The sequence below is a fragment of the Balearica regulorum genome, chromosome 10 (assembly GCF_011004875.1).
Source record: "Balearica regulorum gibbericeps isolate bBalReg1 chromosome 10, bBalReg1.pri, whole genome shotgun sequence".
Classification (NCBI taxonomy): Eukaryota; Metazoa; Chordata; class Aves; order Gruiformes; family Gruidae; genus Balearica; species Balearica regulorum.
Window position 1 is genome coordinate 21,208,351 of NC_046193.1, and position 17,069 is coordinate 21,225,419.

A 17,069-nucleotide genomic window follows, 5' to 3' on the forward strand; every position below is an offset into this window, starting at 1 on the left:
TCACTTGAGTTTTAAACCAATTTGTCTTTGTTGCAAAAAGAACATGAAATGGGAGGCTGGAGCAGACAAGTATTTCCCAGAGGAAACGGGCACTCCCTCTGCACTGGAGCCAGTCCAGTACACAATATTAATTGCTCACAAGTTTCTAAGGAAAGCATTACTTTCTCATATGATGAAGGATGAATACCAATAAACTCCCAGAAGTGACATGTAAATATGGAAAGAAAGTATCTTCTTGCTTACCCCAAATTTATCTTCTTTGCTTCCAAAAACACAGTGACGACATACCCATTGTTCCCTTGCCATGGAGCACAGTGAGGCAAACGTCATGTTTGAGGCAGAACACAGGCTTCAATTGATTCATCCCTTTGGCTTTTTCTCTTCAGTTTTTGCCTGCACTTTTTAACGATTGCACTTGTGTGATTATATGGAAGTACTTCAGGTCCTTAATGCCACACAAAAGGTTTGGTTCATGCCGCTTTGCTATGGCCCATTTTCCTGCATCTGCCCCCTACTGTGTTCTTACGAGGATATAGAAATAAAAAGATCGGCTCCCCACCAGGCCAATTTTGTCACATCACAGCAGCCACCATAGTCCAGATGTTCAACTGGATGTTCTCAGTATGGCTGGCTCCTAGAGCTTTTCTCAGAGCTCTGGCCCACAGCCTCATCTGAAGGATTTCCAGAGCAATAATGAAAGTCTGACAAGACAAACCACTGCTATTTGTAACTGGGCAGTAGCACAATCCAAATTCAAGTCTTTCAGAACAAATAATACAAGTTTTGTCATTGCAATGTTACACTGGATGGTTTTTGTCAAACGTTAGCTGTGGGGGGAGGTAGTGGCATGAGGGACAATAGCCCTGACAGTGACTTGTCAGACCAGTGTATTTGAATATGGACATATACATATTTGCATGGACCGATGCATAATATAATGGCCACCAACACAAAAAACCCCAGTCACTTATTACATCCCAAATCTCCAGTTCAGCATTCCTTGTTTGCTTACAGATTTCCTTATGAATATATCACACAGCTATTGTGATAAAAGACTTCACAGACTTAAATACACTTGATTCTAACAAGAATTACATTTTATGGACCTTACTGATCAATAAAATCATCACAGGGGAAGTCTCCTGTATAGACTGATGACGAACAGACTGTTTGAGCTGTCCCTCTACTTGCATGCCGTCATCAGATACAGCGCGTTGGCTTTTGTTCTCAGTGTTACCTGCCCAGCCTAGTACATTCCTCATGTTTCTAAAACTAAACAGCACTCTTCTTGGAGACTACAGGAGGCAATTACGCACCTAACCTTTATGCCAGATTTGCAATTTATACACGACTAGGTTGTTCTTTTAGTTCAGCTACTCCAGAAAAATTCCCAGAATAAAAAGTTGCATCGTCAGAGCAGCTGAATGTATATACGATAGATGCCTGAGAAACATCACTGACTTCAACCAAAACACCACCACACTAGATCACGGCCAAAACACAAAACTGAGCTGTGCAGCTGACTCGCCAACTGTATAAAGCACAGAGGGCAGGACTGAAATAGATATCACATCATTATTGTTGCATTAGAGAGACCTACATCATTAGGAATCCAAAGCTGCTGAGTATTAACTTAAGAATCACACTTAACAGCGGGAGGAAGGAAAGAATAAGCTAGAGATTAAACAATGGTATGACTTCTATCATGGCAGATGGTGCTAAATTTACCCTGACCAGAGTCACTACATCAAAATATGCAACTTCCTCCAAGTTGAGTGGTTGATACACTGGGTCAGAACAAATGACAGGTTCGCAAGAGAAAAGATCAGAGGTGAATGTAAGGTGGACATTACGACTGAAACCCTAATGTATTTCCAAACCAACACGACAGGAGCTATAAAACAAGCAGGAGAGCACCATAATTTTCTTTGGGCTGGCTTATACTTCATATTGTTATTCAAAGAAAAAAAAAAAGGGAAAGAAAAAAATACATGCTTTACAGGTGAACACTGATCTATCCTGTCTGTGAGTTTAAAAACAATTGGAAAGATAGAAAGCCTGCTTGGACCACTGTTGGGAAAATGTACCCCATCCACATTGCAGTAGGCAAACTCCCTTCAAGCAAGCACTGTCATTCATCCCACACGGGTCTCATAATACGTGCAACCTTGCCACTACTAAGAGTTACTCCCAGATTTCCTTTGTTTAGATACAAAGAGAGACAGTTGTTCTCATCGGGCGAATATCAAGGTGGCAGTTTCCCTAGCAACAATAGCTTAAGAACTCCGCCTCCCTTCCCCCCCCCCCCCCCCCCCCAAATCATGCAAATTCTCAGCAATTCAGAGAAAGGATTCAGTCTGAGCTTTATCACTGGAACACAGTTTATACAGTCACAGGGTTGCAGTAATTTGCTACCTGTACAGCGTTAAGGGTATAGGTATTAACTAAGAGCCCAGTCCTGCAGCTTGACTCCTTTTGTTTTCTTTTTAACCAGCCTGCAAAGAACCCCACTCTGTCAATGCTTCACCTGAACTTAGAGGCCAGTGAAGGCCTGGGCTACTTTAAATTCCTTAACATGTCTACACTGCTCTTATTTTTCCTTAGCTCTAAAATCTAAATAATCTGCTCTGGCAATGAAGTTTTATATTGTTTAAATGGGGCAAACCCAGCTAAGATGCTTGTGTGTTTTATTAAAAAGTAAAACCCAGAGGTATAAAATGTCTATCCTACATCTAAAATCTAGAAGTTTCAAGACAGACGAGAGCCTTGAAGTTGTAGCTTGTAATTAGAACTAGCAGAGACTCTTTCATCCCATTAAACATCACCTCCATCCTATTTTTCCAATATCATGTGATTATGTACTTCATTAAGGCAATTACAGCACATTTGTGAACAGTCCCCTGTCTCTCTGAGCATGGCTGCTGAATGGGTGTGGGGGGAAATCTTATTTCTAAATCTTCTAAAGCTTTTCTTCCTCTTCCTGTATTTTAAAATATTTTAATTAAATCTCTGGGCACAAGTGGATATGATTTAGAAGGCAATTCAGGTCTTTAGGCCTACACAGATGTCACTTAAAATCATCTTTGAAGGATGATTTCAGAAACAACTAAAGCACCATTAACGAGAGTAAATTGGAGGTGCATGAGTAGCAACCACTATTATTTTGACAGCATTCAAGTTAAGCAGCAGCTACAAGGAATGTCTGCCCATTAATGCTGAGCTGATCAGCATTCTGGAGAACTCATTAGAATATCAGTCAAATTCTTTCAAACTTTTTTTCAATGAAAAACCTCAATACAATGAATATTTCGCAAGATGCCGACAAAAACATGAATTTTCATAAAGCACTAAACACGTAGGAAATGAAACCAATTCACAAGGTTAAATATGCCTACTGAGATCTTTCACATGTGGCTATGCTCTGTTGAATTATTTGCAAGAGGTATTTGATGTTTCTTTCAAAAATGAATGGTGTAGCAACCAGAATCTTGAAGTTAAGATGAAATCAAATATAAAACAAGATAAAATTCGGCTGCCATGAGGTTCCTTTACAAATTGAAACTTGATTTAGTGGCATAAAAAGGACAGAGCTTTTCACAGACTTTTGAGCAAATCTAGACCCAGTTTGGAGAGAACAGCGAGCAGCTTACTCTAGGAGGCAGCAAGGCTGCACAGTCCTCATGTACAAACCCCATGCTAGAGCAGCTGCTGACAGCCTCAGAGATGACTTTTCCTCCATAAAGCCATTGTGACCATCTAGCCGAACGCCCTGGGTGAACTGCTACAGGCTCAGTTCTATTGGCAACCCTTTTACTCACCAGAGGCTTCAAAATGAGTTCACCATTTCAGAGCAACAGGGACCTGTCTTCTTGGATCATCATTTCATTATAAGATCAGAAAAGCCTCTGAGCTCTCCTAGATACAAGGGTAAAATCCCTTCTAATAATTTCTGCTTCACAATGCCGCTCATGCCCAGATACCATGGGAACAAAACCAATATGATATCAGAAAGCAAGGGTGCAAGTTCTCATGGCAAAATCACAAACTAAAATTACAACAGCTCCCTTTCTCACACTGAGCAGAACAAGGCAGAGAACAAGTGGCTGCTAAATACAAACAAATCCTCACAGCATCAAGATCTGCAGCACCCCCTTAGATCCACAGAAACATACAACCGAGAGACCATACACAAAAATATTTTCAGGCTGTTGTGATTCAAAGTGAGCACTCTTTAGCAAGCATCCCATTTTTTCAGTAGATGTTTCCCATAGTGTTTTATGCTTGTGTCAACTAGGCCAGGTAATATCAACTAGTCACAGAAGCAAGAGATAAAGAACAACTTAGTCCAGTTTGCTTAAACATGCAGAGTACAAGGCAGTACAGAATCTACACAATCATATCATGTTGTGTTTGTGAATATGCTACTGACAAAACTTGGAGTATGTAGTGGAAATATTAGGAATGAGATGCAAGAAGGCAGTGCCAGGGAAGACATGTATTCAGAGGTAAGGGTAACCCAAGGCTTCATTGCTTATACAATTCTAATTCCTGCCTGCCTTGCCTTTCCAGTTATTGCCATCAGGGTCATTAATCCCAAAAGAAAATAACCAGGATGCTGCTTCCTATGGGTACATTTTCTCTCATTACCTTATAAAGGAGAACATTATAGTTTTTAACCTCAGGGGAATCAGAATTGTTACTCAATCACCTTGAGAATAACACACAAAAAGCATGCAGGAATACAAAACATCATACCCCCTCCAATTTAACAACAAGCAGGTCTACTAGCTCAAAGCCTTCTTAAAACATCTCCCCAAAGGTCAAACAAAACCCCTGACAACCTACTCACCCATCAGCACTCCTCTTCTCAGCAGGAGAACCAAAACTATCTCCCTTTTCAGAAACTCCCTCAAGCCACAAATGAAAACAATCAAGTACTTAAGAAACCAGACCCCCACCATCCACCCCCTTTACCCGACTTTTAATAGGGTTGAACTTCTTTTTTGCCTTAATTGACAGCAGCACTAACTGTAGGATAAATAGGGGTCTCTTCCCAGGGAGTTGGTTAATTCTCCCTTTACCCTACAGAGATCACAACCTGCTGTTGCAAATGGTTATAAAACATATCTTTGCACAATTACACTGTTAGGTGCCTTCCTAGTAGCATCATTATCTTCTGAGGCCAAAGGAAAAATGAAGGTTCAAGAACCCTGCCTGTCTCAAGTTTCCACATCACTTAAGGAAGTTTTGTCTGCAAGAGAGCAAGCTGAGGAAGGTTTTGAGTTTGGGGTTTTTTTCCCCCCTTCTTGAAACTAAAATAAAACTAGCTCCTTTTTTATTTGTTAATGAAGTCCGAGGTCACTGCTCATATACCTTGAGCTGCAGGTAAGAGCTGGGAAGACAGAAGACAATACAGAGGGTTGAGCTGCAGGGTACTCGTAGAAATCAGAAGGACTGGCTCCATGTGCAGCACTCCTCGGGCAGCGCTGGGTTAGTGGGATGGCTGCTTACAGTAGAAAGGGGGTTTTTATTTTTTCCTGGAGTGCCCGCAACCCCTCCTGTCCCTGCGTTCATATCTGGGAGCTCGTTGCAGAATTTTTTGAAGAGAAAGGTAGGCCAGGTCTGCCTGAGTGAGGAGTGATTTCACTCTGATGCCCCATGGTGTAACCTAAAACACACACGTGTGCAAACACGAGTCGGCAGCGTGTCGCTATGGCGGCTCGCACAAACAGCACGGTCCCCGCTGTCTCCTGCTACCTGCCTTTCCATGGCACACAGCCTTGGCAAACAAACGGCAAATCGTGCTTCCTGGGAAGAGGGGACATAGTGAGGGCTCCCTCAGCGGCACAACAAGGAGGTCTGCGAGGCTCCACAACTGCCCGCGGGCCGGGCCCAGTGCCTGCCGCCATCCCTCTGCCTCAGCACGCCCCAAATGACCTCTGTTTTCTTAAAACCTAAAGGAAATATCTAAAACCTAGCTCAGCCTTCACAAACTGTTTTAGGCACCTGAAAGGGAACTGAACGGAGCGACAGCCACCCTGTGACACCACTCAACAGTGGGCCAGGCCAGCGGAGTGGACATTTTGTGAGAACCTCCTTTATAAACGTGAGGAGCTGGGAGGTTTTAACTGGGGGTGCTGAGCGTGGGAGGCCTGACCCTCCCCTACCCCTGCTGCAGCCCGAGGGTTCCCTAGCAAGGAACCAGGCATTTCTGAGCACACAAATATAAAAGAAAGTGGCTGTTTCCATTTAAACAACAGCCAAGTTTATGTCTCCCCTTTACAAAACTCCTTAGTATTTACAAAAGTTTAGTTGCCTAAGCAGATTCAAATACCTCCTTCCCAGAGCACATCCTAATAAACAATTTGACAGGTATATGGAGGTGCTGTTAGCAGTAATCTCGCTCCTCCATTGTTGAAACTGTTCTGCTTTGTGGAAAAGAACAAAAATGTCAGAAGACTGGGCAAGAAAAATGCCCATCGCCCGCAGTCAGGATGCTTAACCTCTCTGTGGATTATTTCTAAACTTACGTCTAGCAGTCTGCTCTGAAAATGAACATTACTCGATGCAGTTTCTCAGGTAATCGGAGGAGACAAACCTTTCCCGTTCCTTGCTTTTACTTCAGCGAGAGCAGAGCATGTGTCGGCTTTTATCAGTCAGCTTACCCCAACGAACGGCCCGCGGAGACGCGGCTGTGCCAGAGGTGAGACCTTCGGGGGAAATGGGTATCAGCCCTTCCCCTTCCTCTAACAACTTGCATTTCTTTTTCTATTGAGCTCTTCACTTTCAGCATCTTTGTCTTCATCTGATCTATCTTCTTAGGCATTTATACTTTAACTATTGGGACAGAGGGAAAAAAAACCAAACCCATCAAAAATCATGTTTTCAAGCTCATCTAAGCCTATGTTGAAAGCTGTGCCTGTTTGCCAAGTGGTGCGTGCTGTATTATTGAATATCTGAATGGTTTCTGGCCTGCAGATAGGTTAAGCTTCTAGGGAGACAGCTCAGACAGGCAAGAAAACTTTTCTGGAAGGGAAAAAGAAAAGAAATCCCAGTGGGAAGACTCAGGGATGGACTGTTGAGGCAAGGTCAGGGCTCACTACTCTCCCTGGGGCGAACCTCTGCAGCGGGGGCTTCCCAAGAAGGACAGATCCAGTAATGACCCTTGGTCAAAACATCACCAGACGTCGGGATGTATGTGACACAACTAGTGCAACCCAAAACACATTCAGGCCATAAAAGGAGGGGGGAAAAAATCACTAAAATTACTTTTTTTTTTTTTCATAAATCTCTGCAAAATATATCAAGAAACAATTCTCTGCACTTAAACTAGAGGGGCTACGTCGTCGCTCACTTTTAACCAGTAAATTCCCTAAATACTTTAAAACAGAGCACAGAAACAAGATTACCTGTGAATCAGCTGGCAGTTTGTAGAATATCTGTTTCTCCAAGAGCTCAGGCTATTAATCTGGTGGGTAGTTAGCAACTTATCTCATTCTTATTTCCAAAACACTATACAAATTGCTATGTAACACATAATGTCTCTAATCACTGAACATTTCAAGGGTGAAATCCAAGCAGAGATAGTAATGCAACTACCACATCACACCACAATTCAAGGTGAAAATAGCTTCCCCTGGCAAATTAGAGAGTGAACAAGGGCAAAAAAAGGGAATGGAGCAGTTGACCAGGGTTAGTAACTCACAACTGCTGCGGCTTGGGCCAGTCAAGAGCTCAACTAAATATTTAATTGTTATAAGTACTTAGGAGTCACTCTTCATTCTTAACTGACATGAAAATGAGGTTTCTTGTCTACACTGCATTGAGGCTCCCCAGACTTGTTTGACCAAAATTGTTTAGGTAGGTCCATATTGTGGGGTGATAGAGGAAACGCTGGCAATGACCGATCAATAATAAACACAACTACCACATAACATCTTCTTAGGAGGCTGCTATTGTGAGAATATGCAAACTCAAAATAGCAGAGAAGCATTTTTTTCAGAGTTTCACAAACAATATGTCTCTATGTTTCAAGGCAAGCAAGTGTTATGGGCTTGGTTGTGGTTATAAAGTGTTGGCAGCTTTGAAGTGCACCGCGATTTCCAGTAGAAGGAGAAGTTCTTTTGCAAATGTTCTTAAAATATGGGGGGGGGGGGGGGATGTTGAAGAGATGGAAAAGGATTAGAGGCCTACATCAGCAAAGCCTGTTTGGGTGTGGGGTTTTTTTTTTTCTCTCTCTCAGCCCAGATGCCCAGAGGATCTGTTTCACTTTGTGTAAAAAATTAAAATTCTGAAAGCCTGATGTTTTTATTATCTGAAATGTGGCGTACGCAAGGTCAAAACTCTTCTACCTGTAACAGAGCCTGTATTTGAACCTGGCTCTTCTGTAACCTTTTGTTCCCGAATATTTTGGTAGGACTCTCTCTCTTTGACCAGAGGTTCTACTCCAGGATGATAAATGCCCAGAAGAATAGCTGCAGGAAAGGGATATTCTTCCTTCAGAAAGGGCATTCACACCAAGAGTGAATGTGTGTCTTTCTCTTTTCTTCTCACTGCCTCTAACAAGGTGAATAAGGGATAACAAAAGTTTAAGTATCTGGAGATCAGCCTCTGATGTTCTCATTTTATTTTCACAATATTCTTTGATTTAAAAAAAAAAAAAGTAAAAACGTGAATAAAAGACTAGAAAACTTCAGTTCTTCATATTCCATGCATTAATGGAAGCACCACAGAAGACTTTTCATTTTCAAAAAAATACAAATTAATGTTCAAATCTTTCATTTCCTTTGTTGGGACAGATGAAATGACATTTTGTCAGTTACATATGCAAATAGGTTCAATGAATTGTTTGAATTCTTGATCATCTTGAGAGTAAGTGCTACTGACATTGAACTTTCAATACTGTGTTATTAAAAACCCCCACACTTTGGGATAGCAAAAGAATAATTTTTTTTTTCCCTTCACGTCCAAGCTGTGCCTTTGTTCCCAGCAGACAAGCTAATAGTGTACGGGTGGAAAAAAGGGGAAAAAATAAAAGCTTTAAATTTTTCACTCAGACCAGTGATGTTAAGGCAGAAAGAATAGGGCTGACTCAGAAACTTGTATATTAAATTCACAGGTCTAAAGGCAAACATGCCTTTAACTTCATACTGAGCAGAACGTGCTTTTGCTGCTTTGGCATTTATCACACGTTTGACAGTGAAGAAACTACTGAATCACAATTAGGGATGGGAAGATTTCCCAGGGTCCAGACATTCTGAAGATTTTTTTCAAACTCAATGCTTATTCAAACTTTATTAAGAATTTTAGATAGGACTTTTCCTCTAAAATGGGTCACAGAACGTCTGAAGGTCTAAAAACCTCTTGGTACCAGAATACCAAAGGTTAGAGCCAACTCTTATATTTCCCTGAACATTTCTGTTGTCCCCTAATCATAAACCTGTCATTCAACACAGAGATATTAGAGTGTGGAAAAACTGAAGCTAAAGGTCAGATTTAGCAGATGAAAGGTCTGCTAGAAAGGTGCATTTGTGGAATTGGATTCCTTCTCATGTATCGTGATGTAGATTAGGAGTAAACCCCTTGAAATCAAGGGAGTAGGAGCAGCCTCCTACTGATGTTGGTAGGATTTGGTTCCACTGTCTTTGTGCACGGAGACAGGACCGGTGTGAGCAATGCAAAGTTTGAAACAACAGACTGATTTATTATGCAACAAAACACGAATACTAATTCTTGCCTAAAAGCTTTAATCTTTCTCTCAGTGCCACTTTATAGGGCTTTCACGACTCAGTTGCATGCTTATAGTATTAACTACAAAACCTGTATTTCACCAGTGGCATAGCTGAAGCAGTACATTTAACACCTTCCATGTAGACTTGTGATACCATGATGGGTCACATTTCTAGAATGTGATATTGTAGTCTTCAGATTTCATCCCCTGCTGCATACGCCGCTTCTCAAATCAAGTAAAGAAAAAGCACTCAGATCAAGCCAGTGAGACCTCTGATTCACATAAACTTGCTTTTGTGGGCATTCTGCCAAAAATGTATTTGCAATAGGGTGACGTAAACAACTGACTCAGTAGAAACTGAAACTTTGAGGTTTTTCTCAGAATTACTTAATTTTTGTTTTGCTGAAACAAAGCAATAGCAGATACTGGGCTAAAGACTGATGGGTTTGGATTCATTTAACCTAATTTCACCCATTTACAAGTTTGGATCCTAAATTACTCACACGTGCTTCTTCCACAGTGTGAAAAGTCTTCTGTCATGGGTGAGGACAGGAATAAACCCTCCAGAGTTTTTTTATTCTACGCTGAGATGGAGAGATGATCTGTGCTGTTAAAATACTTGACTGTCTGTTGAACAGGGTAGGGCTTCCCATCTACAGAATCCAGTGTGTTACTTCCTTTTACAATGATTCACATTGGAATGCGGTTCTTTCACCTTCATTGGCATAAGTCTTGATTAAAGTCATCTAAATCCTTGACATAACAGCAATTGCTAGAATTGAGTATGTTTTTGTAGTTAACAGAACATTTTTCAACAGGAAAATACCTTAATTGGCACCAAATCCAACACAAGGAAGCTGAAAACTTTAGATGTTGAATATTTAACTGTTTTACCTGGGAATAAAATAGCAACTGTTTAAGATAAATTTAAGAAGTAGGTTTAAAATATGCAAATATTGATTAGAGCTGAAAATCAGAATTTCTATTCAGCAGCAAATTATGAAATACTAGTATTTTTTCACATTCCAGTACAAACTGCTGAAGCACGAGCATATTTCCACATACGCCACATTTTTTATTAAGAATTTAATTAACGGTTTTAATTAAGAATTCCACTGTTTGGCTAGCTAAATGTGAAATTGCTGAAATGATGAAAAATTATACCAATAAATAATTTTAAAACTCAATAAAGCTTTCTTCGAATCTGCACTGAGGAACATCTAGATGATCTCGCTAATCAGGGCACTCTTTTCCAATGCTTTATAGTGATAATATTACTCCTATGTTCTTTTCCATAGCAGTAAGATCTACAAAATTCTAAGAAAATTGCACAAAAATAAAACATTTAAATTATTACTTCAGCACAGACGAATAACAAGTAGATTTTTAAAGGCATTTAGACAATTATAATGGTAAGTAGTTACCCCACTGAGATTTGGTAAGTAAGTCTATGCCTAACTCTATAAAACTTGTAACATACTCAGGATGCCAACGAATACATACAGGTCTAACCTGCCAAATTTAGCCATAGCATTACATCATCGGATGTATTTCTACAAGTATTTTTCCTAGTAATATTTTTGCTGCACTAAATTCTCCATGCATAAAATTCTTCTTCCAGTACTGTGTGTAGTGTGGTTTCAACAAATGGAAAACGAACTGGTGTTGCTGTTATTGGCATCGCACTTCCATCTCACTTCCTATGCTTTTAAACTCATAGCCTGACCTGACTGCTAATATATTTTTACACTATACATAGTCTGTACTTTTCTCAATGAAACATGACCTACTTACTTCCACTTGTGTGTCCCAGCTTATCCATCTAACAGCTGCGAGCTAGGTTTGTTGTGACAGATAGTGCGCTTCAGAGCTGTCAGTCACGTGTCTTGTGGGAGAGCATTTTGGAGGAAAGTCTTCACCTGCATTTACCAGTGGTAAAACTTAAAACTGCTTATGAAAACATAAGAGGAGGTTGATCACAGCATTTCCTTTGGGCCCAATTCCACTATCCATATTCACAGAGAAGACTATTCCTCTGCAAGAAGCTCCTGTGAAATCAAATTATCATAGAATCATAGAATGGCCTGGGTTGGGAGGGACCTCAAAGCCCATGCAGTTCCAACCCCCTGCCATGGGCAGGGACACCCTCCACTAGCCCAGGTTGCCCAAAGCCCCATCCAACCTGGCCTTGAACACTGCCAGGGAGCCAGGGGCAGCCACAGCTTCTCTGGGCACCCTGTGCCAGGGCCTCAGCACCCTCCCAGGGAAGAATTTCTTCCTCAGACCTCATCTCCATCTCCCCTCCTGCAGCTTCAGGCCATTCCCCTTGGCCTGTCACTCCCTGCCCTTGTCACCAGTCCCTCTCCAGCTTTCCAGTAGCCCCTGTAGGGACTGGAAGGGGTTCTAAAGTCTCCCTGGAGCCTTCTCTTCTCCAGGCTGAACAACCCCAGCTCTCTCAGCCTGTCTCCATAGCAGAGGTGCTCCAACTCTCTGATCATCTTTGTGGCCTCCTCTGGACTTGCTCCAAGAGGTTGTATCTTGATATGATATTCATAATACAAGTTTAAGTGTAACCATTTAATTGAGGTAACGCAACAGATTAAAAGACAGAAACTTTCCTCATCCACAGGCAGGTACTTTACAAGATGGGAAGAAAAGCTTTGTCTGACTGCTACTGCCATTAGTACACATGGATGGAGATGAGAGGGAGGAGCAGTGAAGAAAGGTTATGAGATCACCAGTGCTGCCAACTCCCTGAATGCAGGATTCAGGTCCCTGAAATCATGAGGTGTATTTCAAAGTAGCATACACTGATTTCGGTATTTCAGTTTTGTCTAGTTCAGGTTCACTTGCTTTACACATTGAAGTTTTTTGTTCGTAGGCTAAGAAGATTAGAAACTTAATGTTTTTAAATGGTCCAGAATCATTTTATCTGTTATTTCCAGCATATGCTGCATAAGCTATGTAATATGGAAAGAGTGAGGAATAGAAACTGGCAGTGTGAAACAGTGAGTGAGAATTAGTATATCCTGCAGGGTCATTTTCTTCAGTTAATATCTTTTATTATGCCAGTAGAGTGATTCTGTTGCATACTCTACTTTCATTAGAGCTGGGTAATCTACAGTGTCATACCGCAGTGCTGGTTTTCTTCCAACTAAAAGCAAAACCACTGGCTCTCTGCGGAAGGAATTAGAGCTGTACCAGTGGCTCCCTGACTGCAGCCCTGGAAGGTCTGGTGGTGCTGGCTATGACAGCACACGAGACTGGAAGCCCAACTGCAGAGGAGTCAAAAGCCTGCAAGGCTTCAATAGAGTTTAGAAGAACTTGGATAAAAATGTGTCTGTACAAAGCATTTGAACTTTGACCAACAAATAAGCTCCTCCCTAAAAAGTTTGTTTTGGTTTTGTTTTTTTTTTAAAAAAAACCAATTTAGCTCACTACCACTAGCACTGGCAAGACCTGTGCACTGATCTCTACTCTCTACTAGAGAATATGTAACGACCCTTGTCTACAGGATGATGCAAGTTGACAAACAGAAGTAGAATGTAATTAACTGTGTTTTCAGTAGATCTTGAAGACCATTAATGATAAAATGAAAGTCCTAGATTTAAAGCTTCTGAAATTTTAAAATCTTGAGAATGTATCCTGAGACCAGATCTAAATTTAGCAACATTACTTTGAGAAAATTATGTAGTGACCCTTATTTCTGTCAAAAGTAGATTTGTTTTTCTAATGTAAATGAATCCCTCATGCCCAGTTTCTTAGAAAACTACCTTTTGCTTCCCAAAATAGTTTTCTTTCTTTTCTATGGTGAATAAATAATATGCATCATCAAAGAAAATTGTCTTTTCAATTGAATAAGAATACTGAATCATCAAAATGAGGCACTGCAATGATGAATTTCATTAAAACAAAGACTGCTGATATACAAGGTCAAAGAAAAGTTTCTGTATTGACAGTCAGCTGCCTTTATGGCATACAAGAAGCTACTTTTCATACATAGTCAGACAACATCACTTACACGTTATATCTCCTGGTAGAACTTTTGGATTGCCATGAAATGGAGGATGGCTTCTCAGTAAGAGGATAAGAAATACGTAGAGGCAACTCATACTGCCATAATGTGTATTTCTCTACTTCCAGGTCTGTAACCTACACTGATGTAGCGTAGATGTTACATGGTAGCTATGCTTATTATACTCTCCTTGACATCCTACTTCTAATGAGATAATGGATTTATTTTTTTTTCCCCATGGGAGTTGAATCAGCTTAGCTTCCAAATACATTTTATCAGCATTACTGGTCAAAGTTTATTGCCATTGTTACTCAGTACATTACAGGATCCTGAAAGGAAACCTGTTATTCTTTATGAAGAAGAATTTTCAATGGGGCAATTGTATCTCAGCTCTAAATATGGGGTGGATTGTCGTAGGATGTGGGAAATACATCCTAATATTCCCGTAACTGCAGTGCTGAATCTGTGGTTATTCCATTTTCTTCCCAATACTTTTGTTTACCTTATTTTGATTTTGATTTCAGTCTATATTTCTATATTCATACATATGTGTGTATCTTCACACATGCTTGTAAAAAGCAACTAATTTATGCACTAAATACTCACATAGAGGAATGGACTTATGTCAAAAAATAATGAAACTGTGATTTGGAATTTAAAATTGAACTGAAATTACAAACTAATGTGTCAATAGAGTGTTTAACTTTGGTATAATGATTCAGAGGACTGTTGTTAAAATACTGTTGTGGTAACAAAACAACGTGTGTTCTGGGAAGATTTGTTTCTTAGTAGCTGGACTAGAAATTAATAAAACAAGTAATAATTTTACATTCTTTTCAATTTCACTGTTCAATTTGAATGGAATTTACCAAAGCCAGGTGTAATATATGCTGGCTTCTGCTCATGTTTGTGTACAAAGAAGACATAAGATTGTCTACAATCGACTGTGCAGTGTATGACTGCAATGCAACTGGGGTAACAAAAAACTCTCTCTAAAGGCAATCTGTAACTTTTGAAGTTAGTGAAGTCTGGAAATTATGTTTCAAATAAATCTCACAAATCTCTCTGAAGCAAGCAGCATACAACTATGTTATGGGAAGTAATTTTGAAAATGTATCTTCATTGATTATTAGTTTTAAAGAACATGGGAATTCATTATACAAGAATCTCTGTACCTTTAGTACATAAATCTTCTCAGTGCTGAAAATTTATATCAAGACATACAGGAAAATCTAAAGGTGATTAAAGACTGACTAGAAACAAAGTAAGTAGCCCTTCTTGAAAATAGTTTTGGTTTACTACAAATCATTCATATCAGAATAGAGAAGGTGGTTTACGAGAAATCTTGACATAAAAAGTCATGCTACTCAGTACATTTCTCTATACAGAAAGAATAAAGACCAAGCAATACAATTAACTCTCTTGTGAATGCAGTTAACTCCTTTGATTTACGTGATGGTAGAATGCTGTTTGGGTTCCTGATGAATCGATAGTTTAGAACATGCCCAGACTCCAGTATGACTTAGAAGGATTATGCATCAAACAAGATTATGCCCTGTGTACTAGTGAATGGTTAAAAAGGGGTCAACACGCAGCACTGTGCTTGATGTTTATAAATATTTAAAACAACAACAGGACAGATTGTAGTCCTGAATCTTCAATAGAAAGTTCTTTAGGAACCGTTAAGTAACTGGCAAGGATTTTTTTCAAAGCTTTGCTAGTACAGGAGAGGGGGCTTTCTACTTGGGCACTTTCATAACCAAGATCTTTAAAGCAGAGTGGAAAACTGCAAGTACAAGTGAGAAAAAAGTATGCCCATCACCCTTTCAGGAACCAAACTCCGCCACCACCATGAAGCTATTTACTCTCATTCAAGATCTTGGGTGTTACAGCCCACAAAAGATTGATACTAAAATTTTAACCCCATTTTTGTATCATTCATGATTAGAAATTTTCAGGATGATTTCCATAGGTGCCCTGGCATACCTACTCTCTTCAGATCTTGTGTGAACGTTTTTTGTCCATACAAGCACACTACTGTCCCTGGGCTGGTAAGGAATTAATCCACTCCACTTACATTAGTATATGGTTTTCAGACTGGAACTGTGCAATGTCTAACCAGCTTGGAATAAAGTGTTGAGAATCCTGCAGTTGCCTGTATCCATCCACATGTATGTATATATATATACACACACACATATATATATGTCTGTATGAATTTTTGCTTCATCAATCACTGTATAGATACTACCACGTTTAGTTTTATTTATGTCAAATCTTTTTTCTATAAATCTACACACAAGTATGCACAAATATTTCCTTTTATAGGAAGAAAAATGACATAAACAGGTGGATTACATTGTCCTTACATGATAAGATAGCTTTCAGCAGTAAGCATCCAAAGTTTGCAAAAGTAATGTAATCGATCGTATTTATCTGTTTGCATTCAATTAATATGATCTTAAGAATGACTAACTATTTGGATAACACTGGGTAAAACCTGGTCGTGGTCCATTTCAGACAAGCCCCAACAGGACATAAACCAGAAGTCAATAGTGATGTGCTGTTCGTTTTCAGATCCCTGTGAATTTTCAGTCAGAACACCTAGGGATCTGTCTCGAGTGCCATATTTTTAACCTCTCCCCGCTCTTACCTCGCATATTGACACCATTCATTTCACTTCTTACTAATTAAATCAAATTAGATGAAAGCTTGATATTTGATATACTTGTGCATTAGCAAGAAAATAAGGCTCCAGCTATGACAAGTATTTGCAACGCAATTTTAAACCTCCAGGTAAGCCTACTTGAGTCAGTCATATTACCCATGTGCTTAAAATTAGGTACAGATCCTTGGCTCTGCAGCGTTATGACTTTGGGTTTGCCATAGGTTCCATCACAATACCCAGTAAAATAGAAGCAGAAGGTGTCTCTCTCTCTCTCTCTCTATATATATATATTTAGAAATAAATATCACATTGCCTCTTGTGCTTTGTTGTTATGATAAGTGAAAGGAATGTTTTAATAATTTACCGTATGATTAGTGGATTTTTTTTTTTTTCTTACTTGAAATACTGCATCAATTTATAGTCACTGATATTTTCTCTTTTTTTACTGAGAAGTTTGCAGTGCCATGCCGAGAAATAAATACTGTGTGCTGCTAATCCATCCAGCAACAGATGTCTGATAGAGACTAGCTCTGTAAATCAAAACATGAACAAAAGCAACTTTGTGCACTGCCAAAGACAGAATGAGGCATATAGTCCATTTTTCTTTTAGAAACCAAAGACTTTGGGTCAAATCCCAAACTTGCTTAAATCTCCAA